The sequence below is a fragment of the Carassius carassius genome, chromosome 28, assembly GCF_963082965.1.
Source record: "Carassius carassius chromosome 28, fCarCar2.1, whole genome shotgun sequence".
In the NCBI taxonomy this organism is placed as follows: Eukaryota; Metazoa; Chordata; class Actinopteri; order Cypriniformes; family Cyprinidae; genus Carassius; species Carassius carassius.
In genome coordinates, this window is record NC_081782.1 from 13,733,781 (window position 1) to 13,757,500 (window position 23,720).

At 37.9% G+C, this 23,720-nt stretch overlaps 1 protein-coding gene across 1 annotated transcript in view; it reads right to left on the bottom strand.

The window, feature by feature from the left end:
* The window catches only part of grik4 (glutamate receptor, ionotropic, kainate 4), a 355,049-nt gene extending 331,602 nt beyond the window's left edge, over window positions 1–23,447 (bottom strand). The window contains exon 1 of the mRNA XM_059513707.1: window positions 22,908–23,447. The gene's annotated coding sequence lies outside the window, so the exon portion shown is untranslated. The remainder of the gene's footprint in view (window positions 1–22,907) is intronic.
* Between the last annotated feature and the right edge of the window lie 273 nt (window positions 23,448–23,720).

Sequence of the window (23,720 nt, forward strand, 5' to 3'; positions counted from 1 at the left end):
AGAGGGTCAACCTCTGCAACCTTGCATTTCACTTCACAACTCCTTGGATAAGTGTATTTCAAGGGCACTGCGAGAAAAATAAGTAGAAGTATAATTGTAAAAAATAACAATGGACAGTTAAAAATGAGACCCCTTTGGTTTCTTACTTCTAAAGGGCAAAAAAAAGTATTCAGATACATAAAACGAGAAAAAACTAAGCAGCTTTCTTGGTAACAGAAAACTCTCCTGGGATATCTAATATAAGAAGCCAATTTACTGCTATTATTATAATCCATTAAAATCTTTGCCATTTTATTGCATGGGTTGTTTCACTTTATTTCAACACTGAGGGAATAAAAAATAATCACTAGTGGAGAGGTTTCAGCGAGGCCGCTCATCACCCCACAAAACCTAACAGAAATTAGGCCGGGATCCGTGGGTATTCAAGTCAATCAGTATGTAATGAGAAATGAAGAAAAGAAATGATACTGACCAAAAAAAAAATAAAAGTGGCAAAAAAACACACAAATTCATGCCGGAGCACTGCTGTGTTTTTTTATTAGTTCTGCCTCAGTACGTTTCACTCTAAAACAAATATCCACTTGAACTCCAAGAACAGAATAAGACCCCATATTACATTTCACCATGAGTAACTAACTATTCATTATCAAATCAATTGTAATTATTTTCACTGTTTGAGTCCCGACCATCTTCACTCAACCGGTTTGAGGTTATTTTAAGACATATTTGATTACAGGTCCATTCTAGCTGGTTTTTACAGAACAAGGACAACAACATAATAAATGCTGTCAGATTAAAGTGTATGATAGTCCTTTGAACGTACACTAAACTGTGCTACTTTGATAAAATACTGGTCTGTTCAGTGGAACCTTTTGATGAAAAAAAAAAAAAAACAACTACAATGACATCTCTTTAATATCTCCAAAGCTTCTCCTAGATTCAAAAGATTAAATGGAGAGCAAAAGGACACTTGATTACATCTTCAGCTTTTAAGAGTTAGCTCCTAAGAAAAGGACACTATAATATCACATCCCATATGCTATCAATCCTGCAATGAAGCAGGATGAGGTTTTTAAAAAGGTTTTTTTTTCTTTGATGGACAGAAAGACAATGCTGATCCTTAAAACAGACCAAAAAAACTGAGATAAGCCATTAATCCAATGAAAAAGCAACCTATGAGCAACAAAAAATACAAAATGCTAATAAAATAAAAGGACTAAATGTTTACTAAGGATGATGGGTTTTTGTCAATTGCTTGATCAAAGAGAGAAGGTTTTATCTCTGAGGATCTTGCAATAATCCAGATTTTCCACAGAAGCCGGTTTGGTGCAAAATGCAGGGTTGTCTTCCATGTCAGCAATGGAAAGCTTGAGAAACCATCCTATTTCAAACAAGATATTAAAGCATAAGCCGGAGACAAATACCAGTGGCTTATTGTGACCTAGTGCGATAGCTAATACTTCAATTTTCTTGACATCCCACACGAATTGTAGTTTGAGAAACTAAAGGATTTATGTGCAAGAGAGAAGGAGAGAGAAAGAGATTCATTCTTCTCAGAGCACTCTTGTCTTCATTACTCTGTGTTTTAATGTCCATTGCTATAGCCATCTCTAAAGCTCAGCATGTATCTCAGAGGAGCGTTCCAGAGAGTGAACCTCAGATGCGATTCATTCCACAGTGCTAAATTATCCCAACTCTACTACAGGAAATTAAATGCCTTTCTTAACCCCACAGGACTCACAAGGCACTAGGCTTTTAAGAGAAATAACAGAAAACTCTTTATAGCATTGAGAGTGACAGAAAACCTGAACATGTGTAGATGCCCAGTGGATCGCAAATTCACCAATGCAAACCTTCTGAGAACACACACACAAAAGGCAAGAAGAAATTAATAAAAATAGAACAAATGTGAAACAAATCCCTAATTCTGAACCACACCAGACAGACTGAGTTTCTTCTTCTTGTTAGCCCACTAGTGCTGGCTTAACCCCATTCAGAAAACAACAGATGTTGATGCTCAACCTCGATGAAACCCTACAATCCTGAGAGCCAGACAACATTATCAATTAATTCAATTATAAAACCAAGTTTGTTCTGAACATGAACATATGGAGCTCATTTGTGCTGAAACAAATATGTATGTTGTTAGCATGTTAAAAGCTGAAAATAACTAGGCTTATATTACATTTGATGAAAGGAAACACAAGCCGTGCATGCCCATGTCAACTTGCTAGGGCATTCAAGGTTGTCAAAGTGGTTGCTAAGTAGTTGTTAAACTAATACATTTTAATAATTCTAAAAATAAAAAAAGAGTTTGCTTGTTTATTTGTTTTTAAAGCAATCCCAGCTTTTTAGGCTGTTATCATGGTGAAAAAACACTTTCAATTTAATTTAATTTACATTTTTCAATTTAAATTAGAAACTAAATGACACATTTATTTTCTGAAATTTTCTAAAACTAACTTTGATTAACCTGATTAAAAACATTTTCAACAGAACTGATGTTTTGTCAACCATAAAACCATCCGTTAACCCTCTTCCCATCTTTTTGGGATACAAGACAATTAAAATTTCCTGCTACCACTAGGGGGCGCCTGACCTAACATGTGGGTCCTCTAAAAGCTCATATCTGTCATTTTTATCTGTAAAACCATACACGTTTAAAACATTAAAATCTTTACCTAAAACAGTCAGATTAAAAAATGAACAATACCACATAAATTAAATACCACATACTGTCTGGCTCTGCATCTGCAAATAAATTAATAAATATATCATCTGATTGTTTAGAAAAGTAGAAGCACAAAACTCAACAAGCAGTATGATTACAGTTATCATTAACATCAGGACTAAAATGAGCACTAGCACCTCAGCAAACAGCAGTAATTAGAAACGCAAGTACATCAAAGCACAGAAGTGTAAAGAAAGGTTCAGAAAATGTCATTTGGAAAGAGTGGTTGCGATTGACTATTGGATGTGTCAGCCTGCAGGTGGAGGTCAGTGCTGGAGAACGATGGCTTTAGAACAGACTGAGGCTGAGTAATCACTGCGCTGACATCACAAGTCCTGAATCAATACTGGACTGAAGATCACACCCAACCTCCCTTCCTGCAGATTAAGCCGTTTTAAAGGTGCAAGCTTAATTGCTTACCAAAAACGCCATATCCACTTCCAGTCCTTATGCTGTGTTTGTGGGTTTAATTAGCAGAGTAGTGACGCTAATGGGGGCAAGACAGCCTTCCCAGAGGAGGAGGGCAGGGTGAAGATTGCTAGCTTTCTTCATCTTGTGTTGACTTTCCCAGGATGATGAAAGTGAGATCTAAGACTGTGTCCTCCTGACCTCATAAGATGAGCGGAGTGTGATGTGTGCAGCCCAGGCAATCTCTGCTTTGTGCCTGCGGGTCTGATTATGATGGAGATGAAGCTGGCACATGAAGTTGCCATACAGTAGCGCCAGCCACCCACACCTGCCTTCCACCACGCAGTGAGCTGTGGCGCTCTGACTCACGGCTCGCTGGCCAAATTTCAACAGTAAATCTGACATCACGAGAATGATAACGACGTGGGTTCAGCCAAGGATCCAAAAAAAGACTGCCGATCTTCGCCTCTTGTTTCTCGAGTGCTCCTCCCAAATGAATGAATCAGTCTTGATTTAACACGGTGCCCTTCAGTAAGGCTTGCCTTCCAGTGTTACAGATAGTAAAACGCTGGGGTATGAGTAATTTTACATCATCATAATGGTAGGTTACATATCAAGATGTAGTTATTTTTGTTAGAAATGACTAAACTGTTTATATTACACAACAAATAAATGATCCATCCGACATCAGTGCAAGTAAAGCTTCTTATTACAAAACACTTATGTAAATTAAACACAAAAAAGAACTAATATTATAAAATCAATCGTTTTGAATTTTTAGCCAAGCTTTGTGTACTTAAGTTTATAATGTAAAATAATACATTTTTATTATGTATTATGGCAGTTGAAATGGCACAAATAATGACACAATTAACATTAATATTATATATATATATATATACATATACAAGCATACATATAACACTTTAATATACTTAAGTGTACATATTAAAATATTTATTTTTATTAATGTTTACATATTAATAAAATACAAATTTTAATAAATGTAAATTCGTTTGAATTATATATATATATATATATATATATATATATATATATATATATTCCAATTTAAAATAAACATATATTCAATTTATTTATTGAATACCTATATATATAATATCTATATATAGGCCTACATTTTATTAGATAGATAGATAGATAGATAGATAGATAGATACAGAGAGAGAGAGAGAGAGAGAGAGAATGGCCTGAAGCATCCCACTTATCTTACCCCTCACTGTTTGGCGATGATAACAGCCTATGCTCTCTTACACACACTACTGTCTGCAGTCCAAAAAAGCACAGAAATAACTCACAGACACACACAGATACAGCTCTCGTGATGAATAACTGGGCAGCGAGTGGCCTATTCGGACTATTCGGATCAAGCCTTTAAGCCAGCAAGCTCCTGTAAAGCTCTCTGACAGACTGGTAAGAAGAGAAGAGCAGATGAAGAGAAGAAGTAGACTGATCAGGGTGGGTGCTACCTGCAGTCCTCCTGCATTATTCAACATAAATTCACGTGTCTAGACGGTTCATTAATTTGACAGATATACCAATGGAGTGCGTATGTTATGGGACACTGAAACGGCATTAGGAGCTGTCATATCCTGCCATCTTGAAACTAAAGGCAATTACAGAGTGCCAGTTCTCACACAAAGACTGCCACTAATGTGTATTCTCACCTGTTAATTACTTGTTCATTCCAGAGCCAATAAAATGCATGTAGAATAAATCCCACACAGAATGAATGCATATGATAGCAAGTATAGATAGATAGTATAGTGCTGTGAGAGCCAGATGTAGATATTGTTATAGTTACTATTTATGTGGGGAAGTCGTGGCCTAGTGGTTAGAGAGTATGATTCATAACCCTAAGGTTGTGGGTTCAAGTCTAGGGCCGGCAACACCATGACTTAGGTGCCCTTGAGCAAGGCATCAAACCCCCAACTGCTCCCTGGGCACCGCAGCATAAATGACTGCCCACTGCTCCGGGTGTGTGTGTGTGTGTGTGTTCACTTTGGATGGGTTAAATGCAGAGCATGAATTCTGAGTATAGGTCACCATACTTGGCTATATGTCACTCACTTTTATTTTTTACTGATGTCGCTGTTTTTGACAATGAACCAAAATTTACTTATGCATTTGAGCTCAAGATAGTACTACTGTCAACTCAAGTTACTGTCAAATGTGCATTTCTAAGAGACAAAAAAAAGACTACCAGTGCCTGCGCTGCAAACTGTGCTCAAGATAACAGCAGAAACAGGCAACACATATCATGATTTGAAACAATATCACTCATTAGAACATGCCGAAACAAACAAATAATTGTAAAATATATATTTAGTAAAAAAAAAAAATCTAAATAACTAGAGAAGTGTAAAAAAAATAAAAAATGCGAGGTCATTGTCATGTTCTCACCATAAAAAGTAGTTTAAAACCACAATTAATGGTCTGGTGCTACAACTTTTATTTAGGAGTAAAAATCTGCCTTTCAACTTAAAAGACTTTCAATTTATAGTGATAATTATCGATATCAACTCTAATTATTATTATTATAAACTTAATTTTTTCCTGTATCGTCCAGCCTTACTTTAAAGGGGTGGTTCGGGATTTTTGACATCGGACCTCATTTTTAGGTCAGCCTGGTTGTTATTCATCAGTGGAGACATTTTTTTTTAAAAATTATCCAGTCCTTATATTTGGATAGTTGGCCGATGCTAGGCTAGCGCGAGTCAATGGGTATATGTTAGCCATCCATTAAAAACCGTTTTACCCACTCCACAGTGCACCAAACGCAAATCAATTATAACACTAGACTATCGATGCAAATGTCCGTTGAGAGAATAATGTTAGAAATCAAACTTACCTTTCATCTCAATGATCCTAAAGGAACTAGTTTCTCAGCCGCTGCGGAATTTTACTTTGCTCCGGTTAGTAATGCGGCAAAATATAATCAGTGTGCCAGCGGCAGGTAAATACACTTGCGTCATGTGTGGACCGGCTCACTCGGTTGCCTAGGTAATCAATTTCACTCCGCTGCTGCTGTCGACAAGGCTTATGATTACAGGGAACAAAGGGAAGTCATGGCCTAATGGTTAGAGAGTTGGACTCCCAATCGAAAGGTTGTGAGTTCGAGTCCTGGGCCGGCAGGAATTGTGGGTGGGGGGAGTGCATGTACAGTGCTCTCTCCACCCTCAATACCATGACTTAGGTGTCCTTGAGCAAGGCATCGAACCCCCAACTGCTCCCCGGGCGCCGCAGCATAAATGGCTGCCCACTGCTCCGGGTGTGTGCTCACAGTGTGTGTGTGTGTGTGTGTTCACTGCTCTGTGTGTGTGCATTTCGGATGGGTTAAATGCAGAGCACAAATTCTGAGTATGGGTCACCATACTTGGCTGAATGTCACTTCACTTATATTATAACTAATGCAATGTGATGAAAGGTAAGTTTGATTTCTAACATTATTCTATCAACGGACATTTGCATCGATAGTCTAGTGTTATAATTGATTTGCGTTTGGTGCCCTGTGGAGTGGGTAAAACGGTTTTTAATGGCTGGCTAACATATACCCATTGACTCGCGCTAGCCTAGCATCGGCTATCTATCCAAATATAAAGACTGGATAATTTAAAAAAAAAAAATGTCTCCACTGATGAATAACAACCAGGCTGACTTAAAAATGAGGTCCGATGTCAAAAATCCCGAACCACCCCTTTAAAACAAACTGTTCTTTATTATAAAAAAAGGTTAATTCAAAGGTTCAAAAGTCTTCACTCCCCAGTCACAGATGTTTGTTCTTGTTTCAAACATAAACCCATTTACTCACTTACAAACAAGACTTCATACAGATTGTTCAATTTGCATCTGAAGTAAACAAAAACAAAAAATACTGATGAAGATATACATTTTTTGCAGTGCATGCAACATTTAATGCCATGACTTTATGAATTAAAGGGCTAGTTCACCCAAAATTGAAATTCTGTCATTAGTTGACAGAATTGTTCGCAAAGACCTATGGAATGATATTCCGGACTTTATTGAAAAGGAATTGCAAATTGTATTTGCAATTGCGTTTTCAATTTGTGGACGCATAAAATGTGACATAATCCAAACGCAAATGCAAATCGTGCATTACCGTTTGCATTTTCGTTTAAGCGAACGCACAGTGTCTGACAAATTTAAAATGCAAATGTAAAGTCCGTTTGCAATTGTGTTTCCCATATCTTACGAGCTATGAGCCTGTCATATTTAAATAGCAATATTAATTACCACAGTTACCTTTTCACTCTCTCTGCACTGTGCATGTAAACTGCCAAAACTCAAATGGAATCGCAATTCCTTTTGCATTTGAATTTCCAACGTCTACACGGAAACCTGTCAATCAAGTGACAGGGGTGGGACCATTTTATTGGGCGTGTTTGCATTGAGAAGTGACGTCACTCACAGTCGACGGTAATAAAAGAGGCAATTGATATAATATTTAGTTTCATTTGTAATGACTGTATATATACACATTTCCCTGAACTAAGTAAATTTCTGCTGCTATTATTATGTTTAAATGAAAAATGAAAGGAGGCAGTGGTATTTCATATCCTTTTTCGTTTTATTGTAAATATACAGTGAGGAAAACTGCAGTAGTCAAGGCGAGCTGACATGTTATCAAGTACGCTGATGTTTGCAGAATTACCGGACCTGCATCCTCGCAGACATCACACTCCCGAGTCGAATGCACAAAGTCTGAACTACTGAGGATGCAAGTCCAAAATCAGCGTACTTTGTATTGAGAAATGCGCGCAGACCTATGTCCCCAATCTATTTGCCTAATCTTCCAGGTGTAACGGTTTAACTGGCTACCGTTTTACCTGGTGACCAACTTCCTGGTTCAGGTATGCTGGAACGACGGCAGCAGATTCGGCGATTATGAAAGCACAAACTGACGCGATATTAAGTGTTTAATAAACGCAGACTTGCTCATTGCATGATTCAGATATTCTTGTAAAGATTACAAGTTATTAGTTTGATCGCCCGTTTCGCGGCTGTAGTAAGTAGGATAAACAAAAAAATAAATATAAAGTACATCTGTGTTGGCGTGGGTTTCGAACACGAGCCAAAAGACGGCACGCTGCGAGACAACAGTCACAAACCACTGAGCAACCGATCTACTCCGAATCAGCTCCAGATCTCTAAATTCAAGACAGGACTCTCGGCTCCACATCGTGCAGCTGCTGAATCAAGGAAATGTGACCGTGTTAACTTGTGACCTGTGTTTACCTATTATGAAAATAAACCATAGCAGAAAACTGACTACATTTTATGGTTCATGATGTTAAAGAACATTTCATAACGTCTCAGACAACTGTACATTTGTGGCTACTGTGGTTTAATTATAAACACTATCGTTAACTCATATTTACCATAGTAAACACATGGTACATTTTAGTATGATCGAAGATACAAAAATTCTTCCAGAACAGACTTGTATATGTGCATTTCCAGAAGAGATGAGAAATGGATTTGTGTTCAGCACAACAAAAAGAACATAAAGTGTCAATATCAGGAAACATTTTTTTAAGTAAAGCTTCACAGGACAGAAAAGATGAAGTAATTTGTAAGACACATCCTTAACCTTATTGGTTATTAAGTATTTAGATGACAAAGTCCACACTAATTAATTAATAATTATTTATTACCGTCCACTGTGAGTGATGTCACTTCCCAATGCAAACACGCCCAATAAAATGGCCCCACTGGATTTCATTTGAGTTTTGGCAGTTCACATGCACAGTGCAGAGAGAGTGAAAAGGCAAATGTGGTAATTGATATTGCTATTTAAATATGACAGGCTCATAGCTTGTAAGATATGGGAAACACAATTGCAAACGGACTTTGCATTTCCATTTTAAATTTGTCAGACACTGTGCGTTCGCTTAAACGAAAATGCAAATGGTAATGAGCGATTTGCATTTGGATTATGTCACATTTTATGCGTCCACAAATTGAAAACGCAATTGCAAATACAATTTGCAGTTCCTTTTGAATAAAGTCCGGAATATCATTCCATAAAGACCCGTATTCCTTAGTTACTGTTGCTATCCCGACAAACATTGCAGCTCTCACACTACACATCATGTTCTCAGTGAAAAACACATCGCAGAAAAAAGAGGAAACTGACAACACACCGACAGACAAGACAGAGCAGGATTCTTCTGATATGAAACAAGTCCTCAGGACTCTCAGCTTTCAAACTGTGTCTTTTTCAAAGAAATTTGAACAATGAATACTGTTTTGTGGCTCTTTAATGTGTCATGACAGATCACTGTATTGCCTCAGTTCAAAAACATGAACCCATCATCTTTTTGTATTTACTTAAAGGATGAAATGAACATTAATAAACATCAGGAATTATTTTATTTTAACAGTAGAACACACCATTTTTCAAGTTTAAGTTTAAGTTTCAAGATGGCAGATAGCTGCAGCGGCACATAATATCTGCGTTCTGATTGGTCAGATCGCCTGTCAATCAATCTCTTTGCGAACAGTCAATTACTCACCCTCTTGTCGTTCCAAACCCGTAAGACCTTAGTTTAACTTCAGAACACAAATTAGCATATTTTTGATTAAATCTGAGAGCTTTCTGACCCTCCAAGCTCATCAAAGAAAACTCTCAGATTTCGTCAAAAATATCTTAATTTGTGTTTGATGAACGTAGATCTTATGGGTTTGGAACAACAAGAGGGTAATTAAGAGTAATTAATGACAAAATAAAAATTTTCGGGTGCACTATCCCTTTAAAGACTTTCCAGTCTGATTTAAGATCTTTATTGTCCTTAAATTGTGGACAGGTGAATGAAGAATTTTAAGAGTGTATAATGATATAAGTTTCTTTAAGTCATTTTTGTTGGCTTCACAAACTGAGGAACATGTTTGAGCCAAAGATTCTATAGGTATACGGTTTAACCTGGAAGACGTTGTTTAGACTGACGATTCCTGCAGTGACAGACTTCACATGGCTATGATTGTGCATACAACACACACAGGGCAACAGTATATATCAGAGCGGAGAGCTGTTCACCAGGAAAGGGTAATTACCCCAGTCTGTGCACCATGTCCCTTTGCTCTTACAGCCAGACTTCATTCACTGCTCTGACCTGAAATCCACATCGCATGTAGTGGGAACCAAACAGTGATGCGGCAGCACGTTTTGCAGTGCTTTTCTCTCCATTCTGTGAAGTACCTAACTTGCCCCGATCCACTTGAGTGGTAAATGTGTCATTATCCCAAGAGGGGACACCTATCTAAGCTGTCATTGTGCAGCTGGGCCTGAGTGGATGAAGCCAAATGTTGCCGACCCAGTGTCGTGTTCGCTGCAGGACCGCAGGTTTAAGCTGATAAGAATGCTGGAGCATTGTGTTCCCGCTGAACCAGTGAGCGACCAAGCGATGACAGGGTGAGTGGCATTAAATGCGACTCTTCTCTAAACAATTGGTTTTTAAAGACAGACTCCGTTCAGTTCTCCAGTTGATTAAAGATGAGATCTGCGATGAGGCCCAGCATCTGGTAACACAACTGAATGTTTGGGGAAGCGGTGACTAATGAGCTGCCTTCTCCCTCAGTGTCTGACTTCCATATTGCAACCATCCCATTCCATTATGTATGCATGACAAAGAATGAATCAAAGTTGGGTTTTAATACACATCTGTGGATCTAAGACTTGAAAAATATAAAGAGTGGTTTGGGCAAAGTAAACTGCAGCTCTGCGTCTAGACGACCTAATGCAGAGATAAAACATAATATTTGCAGTTCCTTTAAAGTGCTTAAGTGTTCAACATGAAAGTCAGAGTTGTTTAAATATTATATATGCATTTTAATTTAGTTATTAATATTCTTAATTGCCTATTTTCAGATTCAATTTTAGTCATTTTGTTACATGCTTTTGTCATTTTTTGTTTATTTTTTAAATATTTACTCTTAGAATTCATTCTCTTAGAATGTTTTAGTAATTTTAGTACTGCAACTTATTACAGTTAGTTCAGTAACAGTTGAACTTTTTCATCTAATATTTATTTTCATTTCTTTCCGTTTTATTTCAATTAATTAAAAAGACTTTAATATTTTTATTTTACAATAACAACATTCTAAAGTCAACATGAAATCAAAAGTAACCCTATTTACTAATTATAACACATTAATTAAATAAATTAAATAATACATGAAACTACTTTCATCTATGGTTGGCATAACTTAGGGTGTGCAGATAAAACAAAAGTCACATTTCATAAGTAGACATTTCAAATGCCATTTTAAGTCTAACGGCTGATATTGTTTTGAAGGACAACCTTTCCTAGCCAATGTCTAAGTGGTTTGCCACTTCCACTTCCTTCTAATTGAATCAATGTTGCCCATTGCAGCATCCGAATCCTTTAATACTGTCTTGTATCTTTTCCATAATTGATGTCTTTGCTGTACTTTACTTTTAACTTCTTGACCAAAATCTTTTATCTTTGTTATCACAGATGTCCTTGAGGTCCGCAGAGATTTCTTAGCTGTGGTAGTTTCTAAAATGAAACCCTGGTAGAAGAAAAACTGTTGGCTAATTGTATTCTTTTTATGTCAATTGTAGTTCATTTAAACATATAGTTTTGTAATTTAACTAGTTGTTTACCAAGCATATGTGGCAAGATATGACCGGTATCTCAATGGCACTAACTTGATGTCTTTGTCTCCTCCTGGTCATTACCATATTCTTGCTGTCTAAAAGATCCGCCAGGACAGTTTAAATTTTAACTGCACCTGCAAAGTCCTAGAAGATAATGATCCTGTCAGCAACCAGACATGAACTGGCACTGGTGTTAATCCAAAACAATCTCATGGGAATCTGGGAACTCCTAATTTGCTGCTTATAAATAGTTAATAAGGTAGTTGTTTAGTTTAGGTATTGGGTAGGATTAGGAAATGTTTCACTTTTTAATACTTTTATTTGTCATTTTTAGTTGGTACCCTCAAGGGCAGGGTGCCAACATATAGTCCAGTTGCACTTTGGGCTTCTTTAAAACAAGAACAAAACACTTTGAAACATGAGACAACCACGAGGTAACTTTAACACAAGACAAGGGAACTGAGGAAAAGCAGGGGGAGCGCTTTCGAGGAATGGAGTTTGCTAACACAGGGAGCTGAGGAGACGAAGGAGGGCTGGACGGGACCAGCGGAGACTCAGAAGAGCTTTCTGGAGTGGACTCTGGAGAAAGGATAGGGCCAGAGAACTCTGTAGGCAGCGCCATGTCCAAAAGAAATTAAGCCAGCGGTGGCCGCGAGGCCCGAGTCAGCAGCCTGTGTGAGAAGTGGCCGGCAGGCTTGACTTCATGGCGACAGATGGGCCTGACTTCTGAGCGGCCAGAGTTTCTGGGCTGAGGACAATGGTGGAACTCGAGGATACGAGGGTGTCTGGGGCTGGGCAGGCAGTCTGAGCCGTTGGTAAAGTATGTGGGGGTTCCTGGCGTGGGTTGAGACGGCGAGATGCAGCATGCCTCAGAGGGGGATGGATGACGAGACATTTCCTCCACTTCAAAATCTGAACCATTTGAGATAAGGACAAGATTATTAATCAGATCGATCAGGGGATAGTTATTAGGGCTGTCAAAATTGCTCAAAATTGACGTTCGAATATTCCCTCTAAAAATACACGAATATTCGAACTATTCGAACATCTGGTTGCGCATGTTGTCAATGACGCGCATTACGTCAATAACAGGCAAAAATAATACAAAGAGACATAATTACTTGTATAGATAGTATATTTAAGTTTAAACATATATGACAACGTATTACCTACACAAAAACAAGGAAATCAACTAATGGCCAAGACTGCAGACCTCACGCTCTCTCACCCTCACGTTCTCTGCGCATAATGGTTTAAATGAACAAACAAATTTTTGTGCAAGTAATTTAAGGTCGCGCCTGTTGTCCCAAATATAGCAGGCTTCATTCAGTGATTGAAACAAATATTATTAATATTAATTGAAGTTTTACAGCATATAGAACTGACATTGAATGCTCCGAGCGAGCTGTGCTGTGGTAAACATGGAACTTTTCCTTGACATGAAACGATAAATAATCAAACCTCGCTTCCATTGCTTGACAGAACTCCCCGAAGCGTGCCCCATCCGCGATACTGATCGGTCTCATGTCCTTACAAATGAACGAAATTATTTTATCCGTTATGGCCTCTTGTCATGTTGCAGACAAAGAGCTTGCGGCGGGCGATGCAAAGTAACGTTAAGTGTCAAGACGTGACTGTTTAGCTGGAGTTCCACACATTATGCCATGCTCATTTGGGTGCACATTTTTGAGATGTGACCTCATGTTGCTAGTTGTCGAATGGTATGCTAACTGTATCTTAAATAGCTTGCATACAACAATCTCGCGGGTCAACAATTTTACCTCATTTTCTCTGCTGCGGTCGAGTTGGGCTCTGCACTTGCTGGCATCTTCCATGAAGACGCTTCAACTTTCAGCAGTAATACTGTGCCAGGCAGTGCGAGGCTGTGAGGCTGTGACCAGTCCCTGAACCCTCAGGCGCGCTAGCGCCCACTCACAAAGCAGACAACCCTGCCTCTACTACCGCGGGCCTTTTTTTCCACATTTTTTTTTATTCGAATATTAATTTTCACCTTCGAAATTCGTTTTTTTAAAACTATTCGAAAACATATTTGAATTTAGAATATTCGTTGACAGCCCTAATAGTTACACACAGGAAGATTGCAGCAGATCATCTCGTCGTCCAGCCCCAGCTGAAAGCACGCATCAAGAGCAGCGTTGTGCCAGCTCAGCTGGTTTGCAAGCTGAAGGAAATCCTCCACATACCGTTCCAATATCCGACCAGACTGCCGCAAACCCCACAGCCTCATCCGTTTTGGTCTGGTCTTGCATTCTTTCACAGGTCATGGTTCGGAGTAAGCACACGGCAAGGAAGAAATCCACGATAGAGGCTTAAATCATCAATAACGGGAAAAAAACTCGGAAACAGAGGGAGACTACAACCATGATATAACTTTAAGACAAGACAAGAGAGTTAAGGAAAAGCAGGGATATTTATACTAAACCAAAAAAGGGAACCAATGAGATGATCAACACAACACAGGTGATCTGAATGAATCATATATAACTAAATGACAACAGGAATTGAACCACATAAGGGCAGACAGGAACTACACAGAAACAAACAAGTGACACCTATTGCAATATAGGCCGAAATGGCAAAAATGAATCTAAGAACAAAATAAATACTTTTATTCAGCAAGGACATGTTAAAAATATCATAAGGGTCTTGGGGTGGCACGGTTCGCTGAAAAAAACCTGAACCGTTCAGTTCACCACACATTGTTCGGCACGTGCTCGGACCGCGGTTCAACTTAAATCTGACAAAGCATCTGTAATATGGTTTGCTATATATAACCTAAAACAAACAGGGTTCAGCTAATATGTGTTTCTGTTGATGGAGGCACATTCTGGCTTCCCAGACATTACAACAACACCGATGAGGAAAAAAATAAATAAATAACACAACCTTGGACAAATCATTCACTTTTGTTCAATGCGAATCCCGTATTCTGGAATATTAGCAGTCATTTATTCCGTCATCACCCCAGTGCTGATAGCGCGCGCTCACAGATGAGATCTCAACAGCACACGTTTATATGTGTTTAAACTAAACTCATTTAAGCTTTGCCAGTTTAAACATTTAAGAGGCAGAGGATGCGAGCTCGCGCACGCAGTGAGAAGATTTGTGCATGCGCTCATCCGAAGCGCGCAAACCCGCGCCTCAGAACGCGCACAAATATTAAGCTCTTGGTAAGTATCCTACAGCAGACATAGCCGGCTGAACATAGGCCTACTATATCAGTGCACTGGATCAGTGCATTCTCTTAAAGTGACAGTCTTTATATTAATAGAAACAGCAACAACAAAGAAATCACTCGCTGCTCTTGATTAAAAAGGTTTTATAACTTTAATAAAGAATTTCTTTATCTTTAATTTATACAGTCCAATATGCAATGCTGTTTTACATTTGATTAGTTTATTCAATTTCAGTACCTAAAAACTTAGAATATAGAATATTCTTTTTTTTTTTTATTAGACAGTAGAGTTTCCATAAACATAGCACATACCAAACTGTACCAAAACCGTGACTCTAAAACCGTGAAACAAACCGAACCATGAAACAGTTGAACCGTGGCACCCCTACAAGGGACAGTAAAGACAATGTTATAAAACATTTATTTTCTAAATAAATGAATTTCTTTTGAAATTTCTACTCAAAGAATAGAAAATCATGATACATCCAAGTTTCTTAATTATAGAATGATTTCTGAAGGATCATGTGACACTGAAGTAATGGAGTAATTACACTGAAGTAATTAGAAATAATTACCTGGAGTAATGGCTGCGGATATAGAGTTCAAATAAATGCTTTCTTTGTAAGTCTTCTTCCAAAAACATAAAAAAAATGGAGAAAAAAACACTTAAACCCAGACTTTTGAACGTTAGTAGCTATAAATTACAAGATTTACTCAGTGGTAAAGTCATAAGTCTGGCTTCACATTACTCAAAAAAAAATAAAAATTGTGATCTGCGTACTAAACAATGCGATCTGCATACTAAATATGGAGACGAGGGCTAGGGCTGAAGCCTTCTGCTCCCCCTACTGAATACTGATTCATTCATCCCTTTCACATGTTGAGTAAATCCCACAGTCACGGCACAAGGCTGTCCTCCTTGAACTCTAATCTCAGTACATCTCTTATCGACAATGCTGAACGACATGATTAAAAAGGAGCCAGGACAATCCAGCCTTCCGCTTGGGATCTCCTTTTCTCCATGGCCTCTGTCAATCACCCAGGTAGCTTCCATGGCTTTGCCTGGGCGGCCAATTAGGCAGCTTCAGCAGTCACCTCTGTGGTGTGTTAATCGCCCTGTGGGCATTAGAGATTCTATCTGTAGAGCCTGTGTATGATAATGAGGAGAGGTAAAGAGAAAGTCTTCTGGAAGCCCAGTCTGAGAGGAACTCAGTTGGTGCTGATGGTTTTTTCTTTTAGAGCTGTTAAGAGATGCTGGCTGTACTCACTCAGACTGCCACTCTAAAAAAGCAAATGGCCTGGGGCCCCGGCACTTCAGCCTCTATTAGCAATGAAACAAATCACAGCAGTTGCAAAGGCCTACCTGTGAATTCTGCACCATTTGTCTCCAATGAACTTCTCTCTCTGCGCCGGGAAGCTTATTTGCAGAGGTGGAATCTTTCAAAAGTGTATAGACATCTTCACGTATCAACTTAAGAGCAGGGAAAAGAGGAACAGAGATGCTGTTGAACTGATGAAGTGAGTGATCATTGGGACTGCCTCCCTGACAGCCTGGTATCGAAATATAAATAATTCAAATTGTATGGACATACCAAAAATCCTAACTTGTATATCAATGTAATCTTCAGGGTTCTGAGTGAGGGTTCATGGACACACGTCGGTGAAATCTGAGGGTAGTATGGGAGAACTGATGTTGACAATGCTAATTTTCAGGTCTGGCAAACTGGAGAAATCAGTGAAACAGAAAATGGAAAAATGAAAGCCAAGCTCCTGCTCACAGAGCCTCCTTCATAGTGCAGCCATATCTAAAAACAACGAGCAATTTCACACAATAATTGACAAACATTTTGCCGAAATTAGAAACAGGGAAACAATCTTTTATACAGGTGTTTTTTTTCCTGGCTGGCCATGCCAGGGAAATATGATAAAAAGGTCTTAGACAAGATGCTAAAGGCTGAAATACACTACACAGTTTTTCAAATCCACTACACAGATTTTTAAACAATAAACTGATTTGAGAAAAACTGTAAATAATATACTAAATGAGAACTAAAGTTTTAATCCATCATAATCTGTGCTTTTTCCTATGAAATCTGTCAACTAGCATTGTCTTCCCCAGACTGTAAATTGGAACCACTAAACTTTTTTAACAATGACCTTAATTGCTTTCTGGGCCTTGAACGTGGTAGTTGCTTTGCTGTCTATGCAGGGCCAGAAAGCTCTAAGATTTCATCAGAAATATATTCGTTTGTGTTCTGTAGATGAACAAAGGTTTTACTGGTTTGGAAAGACATGAGGGTGAGTAATGAATGACAGAATATTCTTTTTTGTGTGAACTATCCTTTTAAATTAACACTGTTTCAATGCAAGGCCCTTGCGAGATCTGAAAGGACAAAATTAGACGTTACCAAGATTGATGAAAAGTCCTCAGGCATTAAATAGGACCAGCCTTTAGGTTGTTTTATGCCTTGTAAAACCTTAGAAGGTCATTTTATAAATGCATTTCCTAAATTTATCAGTCAATTAGAAGATGTGACATGCTTTAAGTCACAACAATCTTTTATGTTCACCCTGAGTCTTCCCTAAGTGAACGCAGAAGCGGATCATTCAAGCAAAAGCATTAGATCATGTACAATATTCAGTCACTCGCCGGTTATGAATTCCCTGCAGGGAATCTGCTATCATGAAAAGATCCTTGGACTGCTTTTTCGCTCTCGACAGATGCATATTTGCTAATTCTGAGATATTAGACTACTTAAACTTCAACGATGTCTCATAGGATATATGCACGTCATTCGCTCTCATCACAAGAGTGACACAAAGTGGTAGCTGCTGTCATGGCAACGACTGCTAGGAATGAACTTGATGAGATCCGCTACAAAGGTGGTGCACAAAGTTGATAATAAAGCGAATCCTGCAAGGAAAAGCTGCTCATGTGACCTCGAATGGCCTTGAAAGGAAACTCTGATGACTGGAGACACATCTGACTACTGACATTTCCAGGGCAACATGAAAGAGGCATTTTCGGAGGGTGGGTGACATTCAGAATGTGCTTGACAGCCAAAACACTGAAATCAAATGTCCGTAAATAACATCTTGCTAAATTCAAATAGCACACATCAAACTCCAAGTCTACTGTTATGATGTTTCATGAGCCAAGAGGTTAACGGTGGCAACTCTGTGCTATATAAAGTGCAAAAGCAATGCTGCATAATAATAATAATAAAGCTAAATAAGCTGCAGAGAATTATATTTTGTGCAAGCCTCAAGGAAAATAACATAGCAGCTGCAATTTTCAGCAATTCACCTGTGCTAAACTGATTTGTGACAATAATTATTAACTTTGATATACTGACTGCACTGGGCTGGGCTTCTCTGGAGAGGAGAGGCCTGGAAAATTCACTTAAACACTACTGACCACAGAATCAATACAAGACACAGAGGATAGATATGGATATGTCATGCTCTCTAGCATTATATTCTGCTCATTGACTGACATATGGATTCTGAAACGGCCTTGGCTGCTGGAGGCATTGAAAAGCTCAAACAATTCTCTCTCTGGTTTTAACATGTCATGATTTTGAATGTTGGTATTTCATTGCTGCCATGTTTATCATTATTCCACCATTACAAGTGTCAGCAAAAGAAACGTTTCAAGACTTTGTTTTTATTTCACAAATCAATCTGGTTCAACTAAAGTAAAGTTCCATTTGAAAAGTAGACATGCATTGAAATTACGTCCAATATGCCCAATAATTATAAGTTAATAATATAATCTTATTATTGTGATTAATAAGTTAAAAATAAAATGTAAAAAAGTGCAAAAAACTGAATTCAGTTGTTTAAAATGGTGCTTTTGGGAAATTTAAGCATCACAACAGTGCAACACAGTAAAACTATTATATGGTGTGTGTGTGTGTGTGTGTGTGTGTGTGTGTGTGTGTGTGTGTGTGTGTGTGTGTGTGTGTGTGTGTGTGTGTGTGTGTGTGTGTGTGTGTGTGTCTAAACATTACTATATCAAAACTGGATATTAATTTACTTAAATATTGGCTAGAATATTCTATTAGTGCTTTCTAAAAACTGAATTGTGTGTATTATGAAAAAAAAATCTAATCAGTCAACTAAATACCAAATATCAACTCATATGTCTTATACCGATATGTTGATAATATAAATGTGTTATGGCAAATTACCAAATAAAAAATTACAAATACAGGGAAAAAACTTAAATCAGTTGTTTAAAGTGGTACATGCAAATTTAACCATCATAATATTATATATATTAGTAGGCAAACTAAATAGGCATGTATAAACTAATATTTCAAATACTGATTAATGTAGAAGAAATATTATAAAATAAAAACTATAATATTATTCAATAACCAAAAAGGTATTGTGCATCCCAACTGAAAATATTCTAGACAACACAGGAACATGTTTGTTAGCATCACAAATTGTACAAAAAGGGATTTCATTAGCTAGGAAAATGGGCTGAGTGTTGAGTTTGTGAAGGGTTGGTCTCATGGGTGTTCTACAGATTGGCAAATGTCCTGTGAGTGGCCCTCAACACAGAAAGTGCTGAATGATGCCCTTGTCTCAATTCTGTGGAGACCGACCTCATGGATACTGACAAATTGTCACACCATGTTGGTTAACCTTCACTACAACAGAGAGTTGTGCTTCTCCGTGACCTATCCATCAAATGATCAGGCATCCAATGAGATCATGCATCTTACTCTGTTTTCTGTCAGGTGCATATACATATGCGCTACCCGCCAGGCAATCAGACTTCCAACTAGTGTGGACCTTTGTGTGCCCTTTTAATCGTGTTTGTTCAGTTGCTGGGCACATTCGGTCTACTGGGACAGGGCTTTCTGTGAAAACAAATGCAAATCAGCAGTACCCATCCAAGAAACACTCGCTTTAGCCACCTTTAGCCATAATTACACACTGGTGATATCACTGAACTACAGCAGACCCAATACCAATGCCAGAAATCAATACTGTACCTTTAAAGCTGCTTTAAGTGATTCGGGCACCATTAACTGCACCAAACAGAATCGCAATAGGAGCTTTCCAGACAGGTTTCAGACAGACAGGTGTAGTCCAGCCCCAATCCTATGCCACTGATATAGTACTGTTTTAGTATTTTTATGCATTAAATAAAGCAAAAACTCCAGTGCTGATATTTCATTTTACCAGCCAGTAAAAAATACATATACAAACAATTCTGCAACAAGACGATAAAGGAAGCCTTCTAGAAACCCATTCAAGCATGCCTGTGCCTGCAGCAGACTTTACTTTGCCGACTTTATTACATGTAAAATAAATAAGGCAGTAAATAATAAATGAGATAAAGTGTATGCCTTTGTTCCATTGAAATTCTGCACTAAACATTCCACATTTTACATTATACTGTATATATTACCAATACATTTTAATAATTTTGGATGTTTGACCATGTTGATATATAATGACACAACCTTCACAGCTCATATACTTTGGGCTTGGTTTGTAAAGGGGGAAATCAAAAGCACAGTATCAAGAGGTAAAAATCACATTTATTTTCTGAAAAGGGGAACTGATTTAACAATAACTTATTAACCTTAAAGATAGACCAACTGTGAGCTAAATGGCCTAATTGTTAATGGTATTTACTTTTCATAACGCCATTAGTCTGCCTTATTTAAAATTATTCATTCAATATTCATGATGTAAAGTGGGATTCCTGGTCAAAAAAACAATACATGACCCATAATTCGGCAAATATTTCCACTAATCAAAGAATCAGTGTCCTGTGGTCTCAGACTACTTAAAAACATGTAGCCTATAAATATGCATATTTTGCAAAATACGCTGTTTCTACATATGAATTAAATCAATAATTGCATATTTATCCATCATTTTTTATTTATTTCATCCATAGTAGTTACGTGTTACAGTCTTGTACCTTTGTCTTTTTATGTTTTTTATTATTATTATGCATCAAATCAAAGTCTGTAATGTTGTGATTCACCTTGTAGTTGGTTGATTTGATTCAAATATCATATCTCTCTAACAAAGACTTTCTTTTTTTGTCAGGACACCGGAAACGCCTTCCAAATAAAGAAGCATGCCGATTTTTCCTTTACAGAGCATGTTACTTACCAACAACGACTGCATCTACCAGTAATGCATCGCAATGTAAAGACACATTAATTGTGCCCTATGAGAAGGCCAACAGTGAATGCTTCCCACAGAGTTTAATTGCCTGTTAATCAATCAATCCTGTCAATCCTCCTTCCCTTGAATATTTATTAAATATGTTATCTAATTTCTGCTTTCAGTTAGCAGACATTTCAGGAACTAGGGATTTATTAACAGTTATTTTTGCTGTTTCTATAACCTTCATCATTTGCTTCAAAACATACTAAGCTGTGGATGACACCCGAGGTGATAATAAAATACCACATCAGTCTTATTGTCATTTGTGCAGAAAATGATGCTTAAACTCTATTGTGGTCTCATATTAGATTTATAGTCAAGCAGTTTTAACAACGGGTTAAAAGTATTGATGTTTTTTACGGAATCGGTTGAGTGAACTACTCCATGACTCGTTCAAACAAACAAACAAACAAACAAACAAAAAAACTCACTTGTTGTTGCCACCTATTGGCGTAACAATGTAACCGACGGAAAGTCCTATCGAGTGTATGAGTGAAAGAATCTTTAAAGTGCAAGAATCCAGAAGATTCTAGTCATTGAGACCATAATTTCTAAGTTTGAAAGTTCACGTTAAAGATGCATTTATAAGAAGGTAGGAATATCCTTATAGTTATAAAAAAAGCATTGTGTTGACATTAGTGTTCACCCTTTACACCACTTATCACTAAGCACTCATGAACATTAGGGCTTTACATAAGAATCTGACCACTTTTTTAACAAAACGGAAACACTGTATGAGTAAGCTCACACACTGAAAGCAAATAATGACTGACATTAAAACAGAAACCAACTCTTTTTTTTCTCTATCCACCACTCACTTGCCATTATCCACCAGGGGGTGCAAAGATGGCACCTATTCCACTCTAATCTTCAGCCAAAACCCTTCAACACAACCTGACCAAGCTCTCTAATACATCAGGTACATTTCAGTTCTACCAAGGTGGATTTCAAATCATTCAATAATAATTGTAATTTTGTGTAAAAGCTGAACCAAATGCTGCAAAGTTTAAGACACACATGTTGCACATCCTAATGCAATACAATGTGTGCCTTGTGCACACATAACACCTATAAAACAAACCACCATAACCGGTTTAAGGTCACTTTAATAGATGAAGATTCTATATTCGACTTTGCATGATGTTTGGAACCAATATAGAGCATAACAATTAAGTTTCTTGCATCACAGGAATAGTCCTGATATTCTGCCTTTCATACAGCTATTTATTCCCAAAAATCTGGATGCATTCGCAATAGTAGGCTACCCCAGAATTTGTCATAGTAACTCTACTGTGCTCAGTATGTATAAACTAGCACCACTTAAATAATAAATTATTATCTAATTGTCATGCAAATCATGCCATGTTCACTGACTGTCAATTGTTGCTGTGACTAATGCAGACCATTGGGAGAAAAATTGCTAATTTACTATAAAATACATTTGTGACATAAGGCTACTAACGTTAAATGTCTGCAATTGCACATAATGATATTCAAGTTTAGCGTAAATCCAATTTGCATGATGCTTCAGTGTTTATAATTCCTATACAGTGTCCACGGAATTAGAATGATGTAAATCCAAACACAGCATTAACAAGTCTCGCGATCTACAGCTATTTTCCATGCAATCCAATCCATCACATGTTGAATAAACTAAATGCAGAATAGACCGTAACTGCATGAAGCAATGATGCGAATCCTCTTACCTGTTTTAAAGCTCGTCGTTTTTATGCCCCCGCGTTTTCTGTATAACAAAATCAATGGCGTTATTTCTTCTGGTAGTGTTTTATTTGGCTTGATGTGAGCTTTAGTGGTCAGCTGTTGTTTTATAAGCACTGCGCGCGTGCCCTATCAATTCCCGCCGTTCCCTCGTGCCCGGTGCAACGCTGTTGAACACGAATAGAGGAAAAATAAAACCCTAGCGAGCGGTACGCCGTCAAAAACTACTTTCGAAGGTCACTTCATCTTAATTTGTTCTCTGTATATATCCGTGTGATACGAGCGATGCGGGGCAGACGCACGCTGTCAAGAAAAGAAGGGGAAATCCGCATCCCAGAGAAATAAATGAAACAGATATCCTCTCTCATGTCAAATTAAGTCAAACATCGGTTGGCGGTCTTCTTTTGCTCTCTTTTCTTCACTTTCCTTCTTGCTCTTTCCAGTAATGAGTCGTTTTAAATAACGGTTTTAAACGCGTGTAATAAGAGCCCAATAGCTCTCTCTCTCTCTCTCTCTCTCTCTCTCTCTCTCTCTCTCTCTCTCTCTCTCTCTCTCTCTCTCTCTCTCTCTCTTCTCTCTTCTCTCTTCTATCTCGTGCTTCAGGACCTGCACTGATACAGCTCTGAGCTCTCACTCCTTCACGCTGCTCTCTTCTCGAGACACGATCTCCCACTCCGCGTGCATCTCTGGCTTCGTGGGTTTTATTGCAAATGATAGGAATGCAAGTTAGACTGTCAAATATAGGGAAGGGAAATTAAATAAGAATGATTCTGGATGCGATTCCAATTCTTCTTGATGAT